This window comes from Perca flavescens, chromosome 3 (assembly GCF_004354835.1).
Source record: "Perca flavescens isolate YP-PL-M2 chromosome 3, PFLA_1.0, whole genome shotgun sequence".
Classification (NCBI taxonomy): Eukaryota; Metazoa; Chordata; class Actinopteri; order Perciformes; family Percidae; genus Perca; species Perca flavescens.
The window spans coordinates 42109144-42123745 of record NC_041333.1 but is presented as its reverse complement, the minus strand read 5'-3'; positions in this window follow the sequence as shown (position 1 = coordinate 42123745).

Sequence of the window (14602 nt, the reverse complement as noted above, 5' to 3'; positions counted from 1 at the left end):
AATTAAAAACGGTCAACGATAACAAGCTAAAATATAATAATATACAAATACAACAATAAAAGTTACAGTGAGTAAGAAATGTATAATTATTCAATTTAATAGGTTGTAGGGACGGGTTTGGGCGTAGAGAGGGAGGGGTTTTATTTTTGTTTAAATAACAATGTTCTAAGTAAATACTTTTGGAATTATATATATATATATATATATATATATATATATATATATATATATATATATATATATATATATAGTACAGGCCAAAAGTTTGGACACAACTTCTTATTCAATGCGTTTCCTTTTTTTTTTGATGACTATTTACATTGTAGATTCTCACTGAAGCCATCAAAACTATGAATGAACACATATGGAATTATGTACTTAACAAAAAGTGTGAAATAACTGAAAACATGTCTTATATTTTAGATTCTTCAAAGTAGCCACCCTTTGCTTTTTTTTATTAATAAGGCAAAAATTCCACTAATTAACCCTGACAAAGCACACCTGTGAAGTGAAAACCATTTCAGGTGACTACCTCATGAAGCTCATTGAGAGAACACCAAGGGTTTGCAGAGTTATCAAAAAAGCAAAGGGTGGCTACTTTGAAGAATCTAAAATATAAGACATGTTTTCAGTTATTTCACACTTTTTTGTTAAGTACATAATTCCATATGTGTTCATTCATAGTTTTGATGGCTTCAGTAAGAATCTACGATGTAAATAGTCATGAAAATAAAGAAACACATTGAATGAGAAGGTGTGTACAAACTTTTGGCCTGTACTGTATACACATATATATATATATATATATATATATATATATATATATATAAAAATGTTGTAATTACAGAAGGAAAGTACCAAAAAAAGCACCGTTGTGTACCAGAACCGAATTGCAGGTACCGGTATCGGTAGTGGTATTGGTTCAGATGCGAAAGCTGAGACCAGAGAAGAACAGCCTTCCTCTGAGACCAGACAGCCTGACAGACTGCAAACACACAGAACACACAGGAACAATTAGCAGACTGGGAGCTGAGAACTGAGGACAGAGCTTCCCAGCTTCTCTCTGACAGGTTACAGCCACTCAGTCTGGAGAGACAACAGAAAGGAAACAAGTTATTTATATTTAACTCCTGTTGAAAGATAGCAGAGTATTTAATGATGAAAAAAATCCCACTTGCAGCTCTGCTCTGACGGTAATGAAGAAAACGGATAACATTTGGGTTTAAATGTTAAGTCTGGACTTTTGGTGATAGAGAATATAAAATCCATTTTCTAAACACGTTGGAAACAGGATCATTAATTGTGACTGAATGAGGAGTAAAAAGACATATTCAAATAAGTAAGCGTAAACAAAGATTTTAAAAAATGAGGTTCATGCTTTACGACATATTAGAAATAAGAACAAAATGCTTTGGAAACATTCAAAGATTTCTGAATTGTAAAATTTTATATCTTGACTTGAGAAGGGCGGTTTAAATTAAATAAAGCTAAACGTTTAGAGAACTATCATATAAGAAGACAAAAAACAATTGTGTTTATATGTTGATTCTGGACTTTTGGTGATATAGTATATGAAATCCCTTCTCAGCATGTTTAAATATCTGCTGCTCTTCTCCAAAAAAGTTGGAAACATAATTAATCGTGACTGAATTAAGCAATATTACACGAGAGGGTTTGATTTAACGTCATTATTGGCACAACAGTGACATGGCTAAGACCGAGGCGCTGGTGCTGAGGTTTGTAAGCATGACTGAAGTGATAATATGACGTTAAATCAAACCCTGTCATGTAAATAAGTGATTATACAACAACGGTTACCAACTAAATAAAAGTTATTATCAAACTGTATTCATTTTGTGGGGCAATTTGTTCTCAAAAGAAAGAAAAGCAACAGAGACGATTTGTAGTCCCTCCCTGTTAAACGTTAGTCAGCCAGTCATCTTAAGGTAACGTTAGCTTTGTAACGGTAGAGATCGTGGAATTTTCCAAAACGTAATAACTACCGCACATATAAACAAAAAACTGCTGGGCTACCTTAATCTGGTTAGAACTACAATATTTACTGAAAAAAATATTTTTTTCATGGATAGATTTAGCTACTATACATCCGCGAACAGGGTACAAGCGGCCGAAATGGGTTTCCTCAGGAGGGTGGCTGGCGTCTCCCTTAGAGATAGGGTGAGAAGCTCAGTCATCCGTGAGGAGCTCGGAGTAGAGCCGCTGCTCCTTCGCGTCGAAAGGAGCCAGTTGAGGTAGTTCGGGCATCTGGTAAGGATGCCCCCTGGGCGCCTCCCTAAGGAGGTGTTCCAGGCACGTCCAGCTGGGAGGAGGCCTCGGGGAAGACCCAGGACTAGGTGGAGGGATTATATCAGGTCCCCTGCTGGAGCTGCTCCCCCAGCGACCCGACACCGGATAAGCGGACGAAGATGGATGGATGGATGGATGGACGTCCGCGAACTTCATTATTGACGTGTCAGTGGCACAGCTGATGTGAGCCAAACAGCTGATGTAATCCAAACAGCTGATGTAATCCAAACAGCTGATGTGATCCAAACAGCTGATGTGATCCAAACAGCTGATGTGATCCAAACAGCTGACGTGATCCAAACAGCTGATGTGATCCCAACAGCTGATGTGATCCAAACAGCTGATGAGATCCAAACAGCTGATGTGATCCAAACAGCTGATGAGATCCAAACAGCTGATGTGATCCAACAGCTGATGTGATCCAAACTATTCTAGTAACAGTTAACTCCAGAGTGTAAAAATGTTGTTTCATCCAATGATTCACTTCTCATCCTCGTCCAACCATTCATCAAACTAAGTCCTCCATATAAATCAAAATCAACAACAAAACAATCCATTGTATCAATGTTGTAGGCTTACATTACTGTTTTTTTGATTCAGCCCTGGAAGTTACAATGTTGCCATGGAAATGGCGGAGTAATATTTTATGTGATGCACCAGTATGCTCAAATGGCTCTGGGTGTGGTGTCATGCTGATTTGAGTACATTCTAAATGTCTACTTGACCAATCAGATTGCCTGGTTGGATCTACTTGTTGTATAATCAGGAATGACCAAACGTCTAGTAATCACGTTATTAAAATATAAATTATTTCTGGATCTCAGCCACAGTTCATATTTCATTTTTTATGAAGTGATTCTAAATCAGGAAACATTCACATTTTTTGATTGTTTCCAAAGTATTTTTCAATACTGTGTTTTCAAAGATTATTTGGCCTCATTCACCAATATCTTCCTATAAGTTCTTTTTTCTTTTCTTTTTGTTCTTAAGAAAGTTCCTAAGGAAAGTCTACATCTGATTCATGAGGTGTTCTCAAACAGCAGAATTGTTTGCAGGTGTGTTCTTAGAATGATGAATCCCAATGTCTTCACTCGTGCCTGTTGCTCCTATTTGGCATAGGTAAACGCCCCATTAATTCCCAAAAAGGGCATGAGATGGCAGGGCTGTGTGCACACTCAGAGAAATGTCGAGAAAGACGTGGTAAAGACTGTGAGGCCTCGAAACATGAGTAATTCTGAAATGGAGGTACTGCTGTACACAATGCAATTCAAAGTGCTTTACGAATGAACAGAAGTGTAAGTGTAGTGTGTATTTATTAAAGCAAACTTATAATTATGTGTAAAATAATGAAAATAATTAGTTACAAAATTACAAAGAAATCATATTTTAAATTAGAATGGATGAAAACATCATAACTCATACTTAACATCATACTTATTTTGGGCAAACATTTTAGCTCTCAATTGTGTGCAAGAGTGCTCTTGAGTGTGCATAAATTCTGTTCTTACCTAAGAACAAATCCTAAATAAGAAAAGATTGGTGTATGCCAGAATCTTCGTGAAAACTGTGTAAGTGGGGTTTAAGAACATGTTGGTTTTTAAGAATGATTGGTGAATGAGGCCCAATGTTCTTAACCTGACCTGAGAGTCTGCAGTGTGGACTCTTCAGTCCAACAGAGATCAGCTTCACTCCTGAATCCTGCAGGTTGTTGTTTCTCAGGTCCAGCTCTCTCAGACTAGAGGACTGGGAGATGAGAACTGAGGACAGTGCTTCACAGCTTCTCTCTGACAGGTTACAGCCACTCAGTCTGGAGAGACAACAAAAAGGAAACAATTTATTTATATTTAATTCCTGTTGAAAGATAGCAGCGAATTTAATGATGAAAAACTCCCACTTACAGAGCTTTGTTGGAGGCCTTGACCCCTGGCTGCAGCCTCAGAAGAGCCTCCTCTGAAGCACCGTATTTCTTCAGGTCAAATAAGTCCAGATTGTCTTCTGATGACAGTAAGATGAAGACCAGAGCTGACCACTGAGCAGGAGTCAGTTTATCTATGGAGAGACGTCCTGATCTCAGATACTGTTGGATCTCCTCCACTAGAGAACGATCATTCAGTTCATTCAGACAGTGGAAAAGATTGATGCTTCTCTCTGCAGACACATTCTCACTGATCTTCTTCTTGATGTACTCTACTGTTTCCTGATTGGTCAGTGAGCTACTTCTTGTCTGTGTCATCAGAACTCGTAGGAGAGTCTGATTGGTCTGCAGTGAAAGACCCAGGAGGAAGCGGAGGAACAAGTCCAGGTGTCCATTTGGACTCTTTAAGGCCTTGTTCACAGCACTCTGGTAGAAACGTATTGATGATGTTAGTTCTTCTGACACCAGAGTTGTTGAATGTCAGATAGACATGAAGAGCAGCCAGAAACTCCTGAACACTCAGATGAACGAAGCAGAACACCTTGTCCTGGTACAGTCCTCTCTCCTCTGTAAAGATCTCTGTGAACACTCCTGAGTACACTGAGGCTGCTCTGATATCAATGCCACACTCTGTCAGGTCTGATTCATAGAAGATCAGGTTGCCTTTCTGCAGCTGCTCAAAAGCCAGTTTTCCCAGAGACTTTATCATCTTCCTGGTGTCTGGACTCCAGGGTTGATCTGTCTCCATTCCTCCATCATACTTGATGTTCTTCACTTTGAACTGAACTATCAGGAAGTGGATGTACATCTCAGTCAGGGTCTTGGGCAGTTCTCGTCCCTCTCTGGTTTTCAACACGTCCTCCAGAACTGTAACAGTGATCCAGCAGAAGACTGGGATGTGGCACATGATGTGGAGGCTTCATGATTTCATGATGTGGGAGAGGATTCTGCTGGCCTGCTCCTCATCTCTGAATCTCTTCCTGAAGTACTCCTCCTTCTGTGGGTCAGTGAACCCTCTGACCTCTGTCACCATGTCAACACACTCAGGAGGGATCTGATTGGCTGCTGCAGGTCGTGTGGTTATCCAGAGGCGAGCAGAGGGAAGCAGTTTCCCCCTGATGAGGTTTGTCAGCAGAACACCCACTGACCTGGACTCTGTAACATCAGTCAGGATCTCAGCGTTGAGGAAGTCCAGAGGAAGTCGACACTCATCCAGACCGTCAAAGATGAACACAACCGGGAACTCTTCAAACCTGTAGATTCCTGCTTCTTTGGTTTCACTAAAGAAGTAATCAACAAGTTCCACCAAGCTGAACTTTTTCTCTTTCAGCACATTCAGCTCTCTGAAGGTGAATGGAAATGTGAACTGGATGTCCTGGTTGGCTTTGTCTTCAGCCCTGTCCAGAGTGAATTTCTGTGTTAAGACTGTTTTCCCGATGCCAGCCACTCCCTTTGTCATCACAGTTCTGATTGGTTCTTCTCTTCCAGGTGAGGCTTTAAAGATGTCTTCACATATTATTGTTGTTTCTGTTCTGTCCGGTTTCCTGGAAGCTGTTTCAATCTGTCTGACCTCATGTTCATCATTGACCTCTGCAGTCCCTCCCTCCATGATGTAGATCTCTGTGAACATCTGATTCAGAAGGGTTTGGTTTCCTGCTTTAGCAATCCCCTCAAACACACACTGGAACTTCTTGTTTAAGTGAGATTTGAGTTTACGCTTACAAACTCCAGAACGACTTCCTGAATGAACACATAACAAAGAACATCAGTAAGTGATTCATAAAGAAAACAGGAACATACTCTGACCTATCTCTGGAGACATTAGTAAATGCCCCATTAGTCCAGCAAGTTAAATCTTTAGAGAAATCCTCTTACTGTTCTGCAGACAGTCAGCCAGCTCGTCCGGCTCCATTCTCCTGAGGAAGTGCAGTGTGATCTTCAGAAATGCCTCCCTGCTCCTCCTCTGCTCTTCATCCTCATCCTCCCTCTGACTCTCTGAGCCTTCTGGGTAATCTGGACTCAGAAGCTTCTGGATCTTCTTCATCTCGTTCTTCACAAAAGTGCCAATGTTCTCCTCCAGCAGCTGGAACAGAAGATTATATAAATGACAAATCAACTGAAATCATGGAAACAACATTAGATCCATGTTGGACAGCCAGACAATCCACTGGTCTGAAAAGTGCAGCATGGAGATGATTGTGATCAGAATAGATGTAAAAGTAGTTGTTGTACATGCACAGCCATAAATATGGAGTCCAGGTGTGTTTGATGCTGCTGGACAGACTGACCACTGGGAACCTCTGAGATCTCCTGGTCCACTCTGTGGAGGAATCAGGAAGAATTAGCTCACATCATGTCTGTCCACACAGACACACACATAAGGTAAAGGTCCTCTGACTTAAAGTGTTTATTACAACATAGAATCAGATGGTTTCCCTTGACATTAAAGTGTTGGTGGTAATGCTGACCCCACTGTGAATCAACAGAAAGAACTAAGACGTAAACAAGGACTACACCATGGTTGGCCTAAAGTACTCCTGAAGCAGCAGACTGGTATCATGAGGCCAGGAGGTCTGCAGCTTCTGTGGTCATGGAAGCAAACATTTGTAGGTAGAAGAAGTTTGTGGAGGCAATGGTGAAAAACATTCTGTTGGCCTCAAAACAATTTTGGCAAACCATCAGCCAACTCAGGAGGGGGAAAGCAGAGCTTAGATGGACTGAGGAAACTGTGTGTTTTTGCTTCCCCTTATTGACTTCTGATCTGACAACTGGCAAACCCACATCCAACATTTGGGAAGAATTTTGCGTTTTAACCAATTTGGGTCAGGAGACTTTGGGGGAAAAAATCTGGTCATGAACCCACTTACTGAAACTTGGCCTTAAGTGTCCAGACTCAAATGGCAGAAGTCTTCTCATGGCAAACAGTGTCCTGACACAGGTGACACAAACACTTACCAAGGTTCGCTGGTTCTTCAGGGGGGATGTACAGATGAAGTTACCCTAGAAGGGCCACTCTGAGGCATATACATCCCAACCACCCCCATGGTATTCCCAGTTAGAGAAGAACATTTAGGAAGAATTTTGCCTTTCATGATTTTTAGCCTACCCTATGGCTATGTGAGATTTAAAATGCCTTTTAAAGGGGCTAAAGCACCAAATAATATTGGACCAAACCAGGTTAAATTGAGATCTAAAGTTGAAGATTGGTCTTACTGGACAGCTTTCAGATGTGAGAATATAAATATATGTGAAGAAGAAAGATGCTGAAAATAAATTTCAAAATTTCTCTGGATACATAAAAGTTGAAACATGAGTCAGCCACATTAGAATTATAACAACAAGAACTCCTGAATAGCAGACTGGTCTGAGTGAGGAAGACTGCTCTCTTTGCCCGCTCAGCTCCCAGATGACGTCATGTCCTGCTGTGTGATTAGAAATGGTGAAATACAGTATGGGTGCCTAAAACAAACCTTAAGAACAGCCTTTTTTCATCTTCGTAACATTGCCAAAATTAGGAATATCCTGTCTCAAAACGATGCTGAAAAACTAGTCCATGCATTTGTTACGTCCATGCTGGACTATTGTAACTCTCTACTGTCAGGTTGCTCAAATAAGTCCCTTAAGACTCTCCAGCTGATCCAGAATGCTGCAGCACGTGTTCTGACGAGAACTAAGAAAAGAGATCATATTTCTCCTGTATTAGCTTCTCTGCACTGGCTCCCTGTTGAATCCAGGACTGACTTTAAAATCCTTCTCTTGACCTACAAAGCTCTAAATGGTCTAGCACCATCATATCTAGAAGAGCTCCTAATACCCTATTGTTCCACTAGAGCACTGCGCTCCCAGAATGCAGTTACTGGTGGTACCTAGAGTCTCTAAAAGTAGAATGGGAGCCAGAGCCTTCAGTTATCAGGCTCCTCTCCTATAGAACCAGCTCCCGATCTGGGTTCGGGGGGCAGAAACTGTAATTGCTTTCAAGAATGAACTTAAAACTCTTCTATTTGATAAAGCTTATAGTTAGGGAGTGAGGAGTTGCAGTGTTCACCTAACTGGCCCACCTGCTTCTCTTCATAATTGTTAGATTAATAATACATAACAAAGTAGAGGGCGGCAGGCCAGCCAAGCCCGATCTGGCTGGGGGAGAGTTCTAAGCCCGAAAAAGCTACCTCTCCTTATGACCTGTCTCTCTTAGTTACGCTGTTATAGTTACGCTGTTATAGTTCTAGACTGCCGGGGGACTTCCTTCCTTCCTTTGACACACTGAGCTGCTCTCTCCTCTCCCTTTCTATTACTTTTACTATTACTATTTGTGTGTATCCCGTCCCAGAAATGCTTGTTACTAATCCTAGCTTCTGGGGAGTTTACTCCCCGGAGTCCTTATGTTTTTTCCCCCAGCGTATTTCCTTGGAGAACGTTGGCACCAAGATCCTGGTTCCAGCTGTCGCCGTGGTCCTGCTGCACTCCCTGCCGAGCTCAGCGGTGCCCTGCAATGTCATGCAGCTTCCTGCTGAACCCTGCTGCTTCCTGCTGAACCCTGCTACTTCCTGCTGAACCCTGCTGCTTCCTGCTGAATCCTGCAGCTTCCTGCTGAACCCTGCTGCTTCCTGCTGAACCCTGCTGCTTCCTGATGAACCCTGCAGCTTCCTGCTGAACCCTGCTGCTTCCTGCTGAACCCTGCATCTTCCCGCTACATCCAGTCACTGTTCCATTATTAATGTGACTATTATCGCCACTGTTCATCACACCCCCAACCGGCCCGTCAGACACCGCCTACCAAGAGCCGGGGTCTGTCCGAGGTTTCTTCCCAAGAGGGAGTTTTTCCTCGCCACTGTCGCACTGCTTGCTCTTGAGGGAATTACTGTAATTATCTGTAAAGTGTCTCGAGATAACCTATGTTATGATTTGATACTATAAATAAAATTGAATTGAATTGAATTGAATTGAATTGAATTGGGTGGCCTTGTGGTAGAGCCATCCATATATAGAGGCTCAGTTCTTGACACGGAGGTCGTGGGTTTGATTCTGACCTGTGACACTTTCCTGCATGTCATCCCTCCATCTCTCCCCTTTCATGTCTAAGCTCTCACTAATAAAGGCCTAAATGCCAATTAATAAGAAGAGGTGCATTTACAGTTCACAGAAACTTAATATGATCTAGTGTTTGACAGAAATGATGCCTATGTGAAATACTTCTATAATACTACATCCTTGAATATCATTATATGGTACTGATAACTTACTTTCTGTCAGAAGGGTGTCTTTGTTTAAATTCAACAAAATAATCTTTTGACTGGTCACTCTTTAAGGACAAACAGCTGGGTTCAGGTTCAGGAGACTCTAGTCTCTGCTGCTGGATCCTGAAACAAACACGGATAAATGTGCATGTTGAAAAAATACAGTTCAAAAATATGTTCAATCTTTTAACAACCTTTTCATTTCAAATATTAGTCAGTTTTTAATTCTTACTTTTCATCAGCAGATAGTCTAAAGAAAAAGAGGAAGCAGCATTGAATACTAAAGATAAGAACTGATACTTATACCAAATATAATAACACAACAGGCTATATACATCATCATTAACAACTGAATGCTAATAACGACTTACTTTTTGTCAGAAGCACGTTTAAAATGAAGAAAATCATCTGGTTAGGTCTGGCTAGTCCACACAGCATTCCGGGATGGGAGTAAGTATGTTGATAACTTCGATGTATCTAATGTGTTATATTATTCCCATGCACTGCATTTTGCATGGTTTGACAGAAAGTTTGTTAATGTTCTTTTTGACCATGAGTTTCTGTGTACTGAGGCCAACGTGGCTAACGTGGCTAACGTGGCTAACGTGGCTAGCCGTAAACTCCGCTAGTCATGTCCATACATTGGAAGCAATATTACTCAGTGTCTATCATGTGTTTATGTTTAATCTTAGTACAGTTTCTGTATATGTATGAGACAACAGTGTATGTTAAGCGAGTATTCCCAAACGTTAATTAGTTGTTGTTCCATGTGTGTTAACATTCTGTCGGCGTGCCTTGCTTGCTAGCAAGCACTGATAGTGTAAAATGGGATATTAACGTAGTACATGTAGCCTATGTAACGCAATGCATTCTTTATATTTTGCTTGTGCAGATGCTGTAAATGTGTACACCAAAGCCTGAAGACAATGTTCTGATTTATTTTCCAAAGGTATGTGGCCCCATAATGGTTTTAATGAAGTGCTGTAACTTTATGCACTTAGGCAGCAGTTATGCCATTCTATATGAGAAGTTTAAAAGTTATGATTCAGATGATGGTTTTGTATGCATTTTCCATTGCTGAAAGAGTGATTGGCAGAGAAGCTGTATACTTTTGATCGGATGCTGTAAAATGTGTACACCAAAGCCTACAGACAATGTTATGATTTATTTTCCAAAGGAAAAATAAAGAAGAAAAATTCAACATTTCGCCTCTCTTCCCCTGATGCTTGACCATCGTTACACTAAGCGCTGTGGAAATTTGGCAATGAGAGACTAACAAATAACCAAAGGAGACATAAAAGCAGAGGGTGGGTAGTAATACATTCTGGTGAATTTGGGGACGTTTTTATGAAACTAATAATAAAGGTTATTGTATACGGGTGGCTGCCTTTCCCAGGTACCAGCGGGGAACAGAGCAGCACACAGACGGGGATATAAGAGAGGATCAGACCACCTCAGAATGTGCTCTGAGTGATCGGATCTCAATGATTCACACCTCTAATTAAAGCTGTCCACTTGTGATCTGATCACTCAGATTAGATTTTAATACCAGGTGAAAAGAGGGCCATTGATATCCCAGAGTGCACCTGGACGACAGGCTACAGTGGGCTGGAAACACAGAGACACTCTACAAGAAGACCACACACCCAATGAGACAACACTACTTCTAGTTTGTTGGAGGTTTCAGTAGAGTTCAAACTCAGCCTTCATTTAGATCTCAACTACACAGCTGTAAAGTTTTCTGACTGCAGCCTCACGGTTGGGACAGACAGACGTAGAAACACCTGGCAAAGTATTTAAAACCTCCTCTGTAGTAGTTCATGCTACAAAATGGAGATTTATCTTTCTTATCTTAGCTTATTTAGCTAGAATTGTTAGCAACACGTCTCACATTCTGCACGCAGAATATGAGATGGTGCCATCCGGTAGGAGGTTTAGAGTTCCTCGCTGCAGACTTAACCATTTCAAAAACTCATTTATCCCTAATGTCTATTAAGTTCCTAAATAGCTGCAAGTAAAAGGCAGAACAGGCCTGCATGACGATGGAGATTTGAGAAGTGAAGTAGAAACATTATATTTAACATTACAGAGCCAGAAACTAACCCTGAAGAGACCAAAGACTAACGTGGTGTTAAAGTACCAAACAGATACTTATTGTTTCTTCAAACAGTCCAAAGAGTTGATGAAGAAGAGTTGATGAAGAAGAGTTGATGAAGAAGAACTCAGGAAGCAGATTTTCACAATAAGAGCTTTGTTTTGTCTCTCTGTGTAACTGTGGTTGTTGTTCTCAGTGGAGGTTAATAGTGCTTTTCACTGATTGGCCACGGGGAAGTAAAAACATCATTTTCTGCAACAAAATTAGGTTAAACACACACACACACACACACACACACACACACACACACACACACACACACAGACACACAGACACACACACACACACACACACACACACACACACACACACACACACACACACACATAAAAGACAAAAATGAAACTTTGTCTTACCACCTTTAGAAATGAGTTCAAATACTTTCATTAGGTTTAACTTTCTCTGAAACAAAACGGAATTTAAACGGTGTCAGATGATGTTTAAAGAGTTTAATTTAAAGTATATTTTAACCTTTAGACTTTAAACAGGAAACAAGAGGAAACTCCCAGAGAGGCTCAGCATTACCAAATCTGCTTCTGACAGTGAACATGTATAACACATGTAATAGAGTTGTTTTTAAATCTAATGTATGTCAAGTCAAGTAGGTTTTAGTGTCATTTCAACCATATATACTGTATATAGTGAAGTGAAACAATGTTTCACCATGGATCAAATGGTGTTACACATTTAAAATATATAAAAACGACATTTGAGACAGGCTACATTTAGTGCACACACATTATAAACTATAAATAAAGTGCAATTACTACTTAAAATGGAGCATTTAAGACAAACCAGGGACAGGATAGACAACAGACAACAAACAACAGGGCATAAGTAGACCTGTACCAGAGCACTGATTGGTAGAAGTCAGGGTCACAGTGAGATATAAAGGTAGAAAATATAGATTCTTAGCAGCAGAGAAAGGGCAGGAGTGTATTTCAGTTCAGGGTGAAAACTGTTGTGATTCTATCAGAGGATGGTGTGTTGAGAGTCCACACAGACTCCAGCTGTTTAAAGATGTCTGTCCTCAATCCATTTAAAAACAATCACACCGTTTACTCCTCCATTCATTCAGACACCTCACTGCACTAGTTGGAACAATATACAATACAATACAAAATAATACAAAATCACAATAACAGAAATGTATTTTTCCATTTTATCGTATAAATTATACTAAGGTTATCTCCAAATAACAATAATATGGTAAGGTTTACATGGTGGTATCTGTCATTCTTACAAATGTATACTAAAGTAAATAATACATTGTGTTAAAAAAAGAAGTTTTTTGATTAAGTATTACTAAATAAATACATAAAATGTTATTTATAAAGTGTGCTGAGTGTGTAAGATAGCATGTTTTAATGTGTGAATATTTTTGGTGGAGCTCTGCTTGTAGTTCCTGCTGATGTCACCCGAGGGCGCCATGACGTCATCACCAGCTCAGAGATGCTGTGTCTGAATGTAGTTCAGAGGTCTATGTGTTCTTGTGTATTAAAGTAAATAGTTAACCTTTCACCGTGTGGTCCTGTGGATGTTTTAATGTGGATTAAGACGAGGAGATGTAGAAGAGCGTTGAGCTAAGGCTTTATTCTGTGGAAACCTACAACATTTAGGAACTTAAATTTGTGCATACTAATAGACATCAGAAGTTTTTTCTCTTCTACTAATAACATGTTAATGAATTTGAACCCAAAGTTGCATCATAAAGAAGCTCCACTAGTTCCTTTTGGAGGAGACCCAGCTCATAGTGATGCTGTTCCATATTAGTAGATTAAGTGAGAGCACATGTGTCAAACTCAAGGCCTGCGGGCCAAATCCGGCCCCTTGCAGATTTAGATCCGGCCCGTATATCAATTTAGGTTCACAATACATTTTGGCCCACCTAATTGTGCGCCAAACCAAAAACACAGGAAAGTGTTTTTTAAACTGCAATTCAAAGCAGAATTTGGCAGATTTTTCCGACTCTGAGACTCAGAAATTCCTCCAGAAGCAGAGAGAGAGTTTTCATATTCAGGCTGAGAAACAGGTTGTTGTTAAAAAAAAAGTAACATGCAGTAACAAAACCACGTCAATAATCTCTTCCATGTCTGGCCCTTGGTGTGATTCTCTTTTTCCAGTGTGGCCCTCTGGGAAAATGAGTTTGACGCCACGGAGTTAGAGAATAAAAGAGCTGAGTCATGTTGTCTCCACATCAGTCCTGTCAGTGAATAGAACGACCGACACTAACTGCAGCACACAGCTTTCTGATCTCAACACAAGAGTCCTTAACACTTTCTCAGGAAATAACAAGTACAGCATCAGCCAATGGGCTTTGGACACCTTCCCTGCATGTTTAAAATGCTCCGTCTACTTATATATTATTATCTTTAATATTTTCATGTTTTTTTAGAAAGAAATTTCATGTTTTTTTTTTTACAGTGTGATTTATTTTATTGTACTTTTAGTTTTTTTTAAATTATACCCAGTTTAAGAAAAGACTCTTGAGCTGAAAGAATCCAAAATAAATAATAAATGTTTTTAAATGGATTCCCCAGATATTTTATTTTGAAGTTTCTGATGTGTTGCATTCAAGTCAGTGAAAAAAAGAAGTATACTGTATATTTATTTAAAGCAATAAAACTTAACTCTTCATACACGTGTTCAAATCTTTTATACAGTTTTCAGCAAAACACAAATAAAATAAAACAAAGTGAAAAAACTGTTTAAAACGCTCAGTCTATTTTTTATATTTTCATTTTGTAGAAAAATATTTATTTTTTTACAGTGTGATGTTTTATTGTACTTTTAGTTTTTTTTTAAATTATACCCAGTTGAAGACAGACAGAATCAAAAATAAATGTTTTTAAATGGGTTCCCCAGATATTTTATTTTGAAGTTTCTGACGTTTTATTTTGAAGTTTCTGATATATTGCTGGAGCGTTCAAGTCAGTGAAAAAACTCAAATTAGTCAAATTAAAATATTTATTTAAAGCAATAAAACTTAAC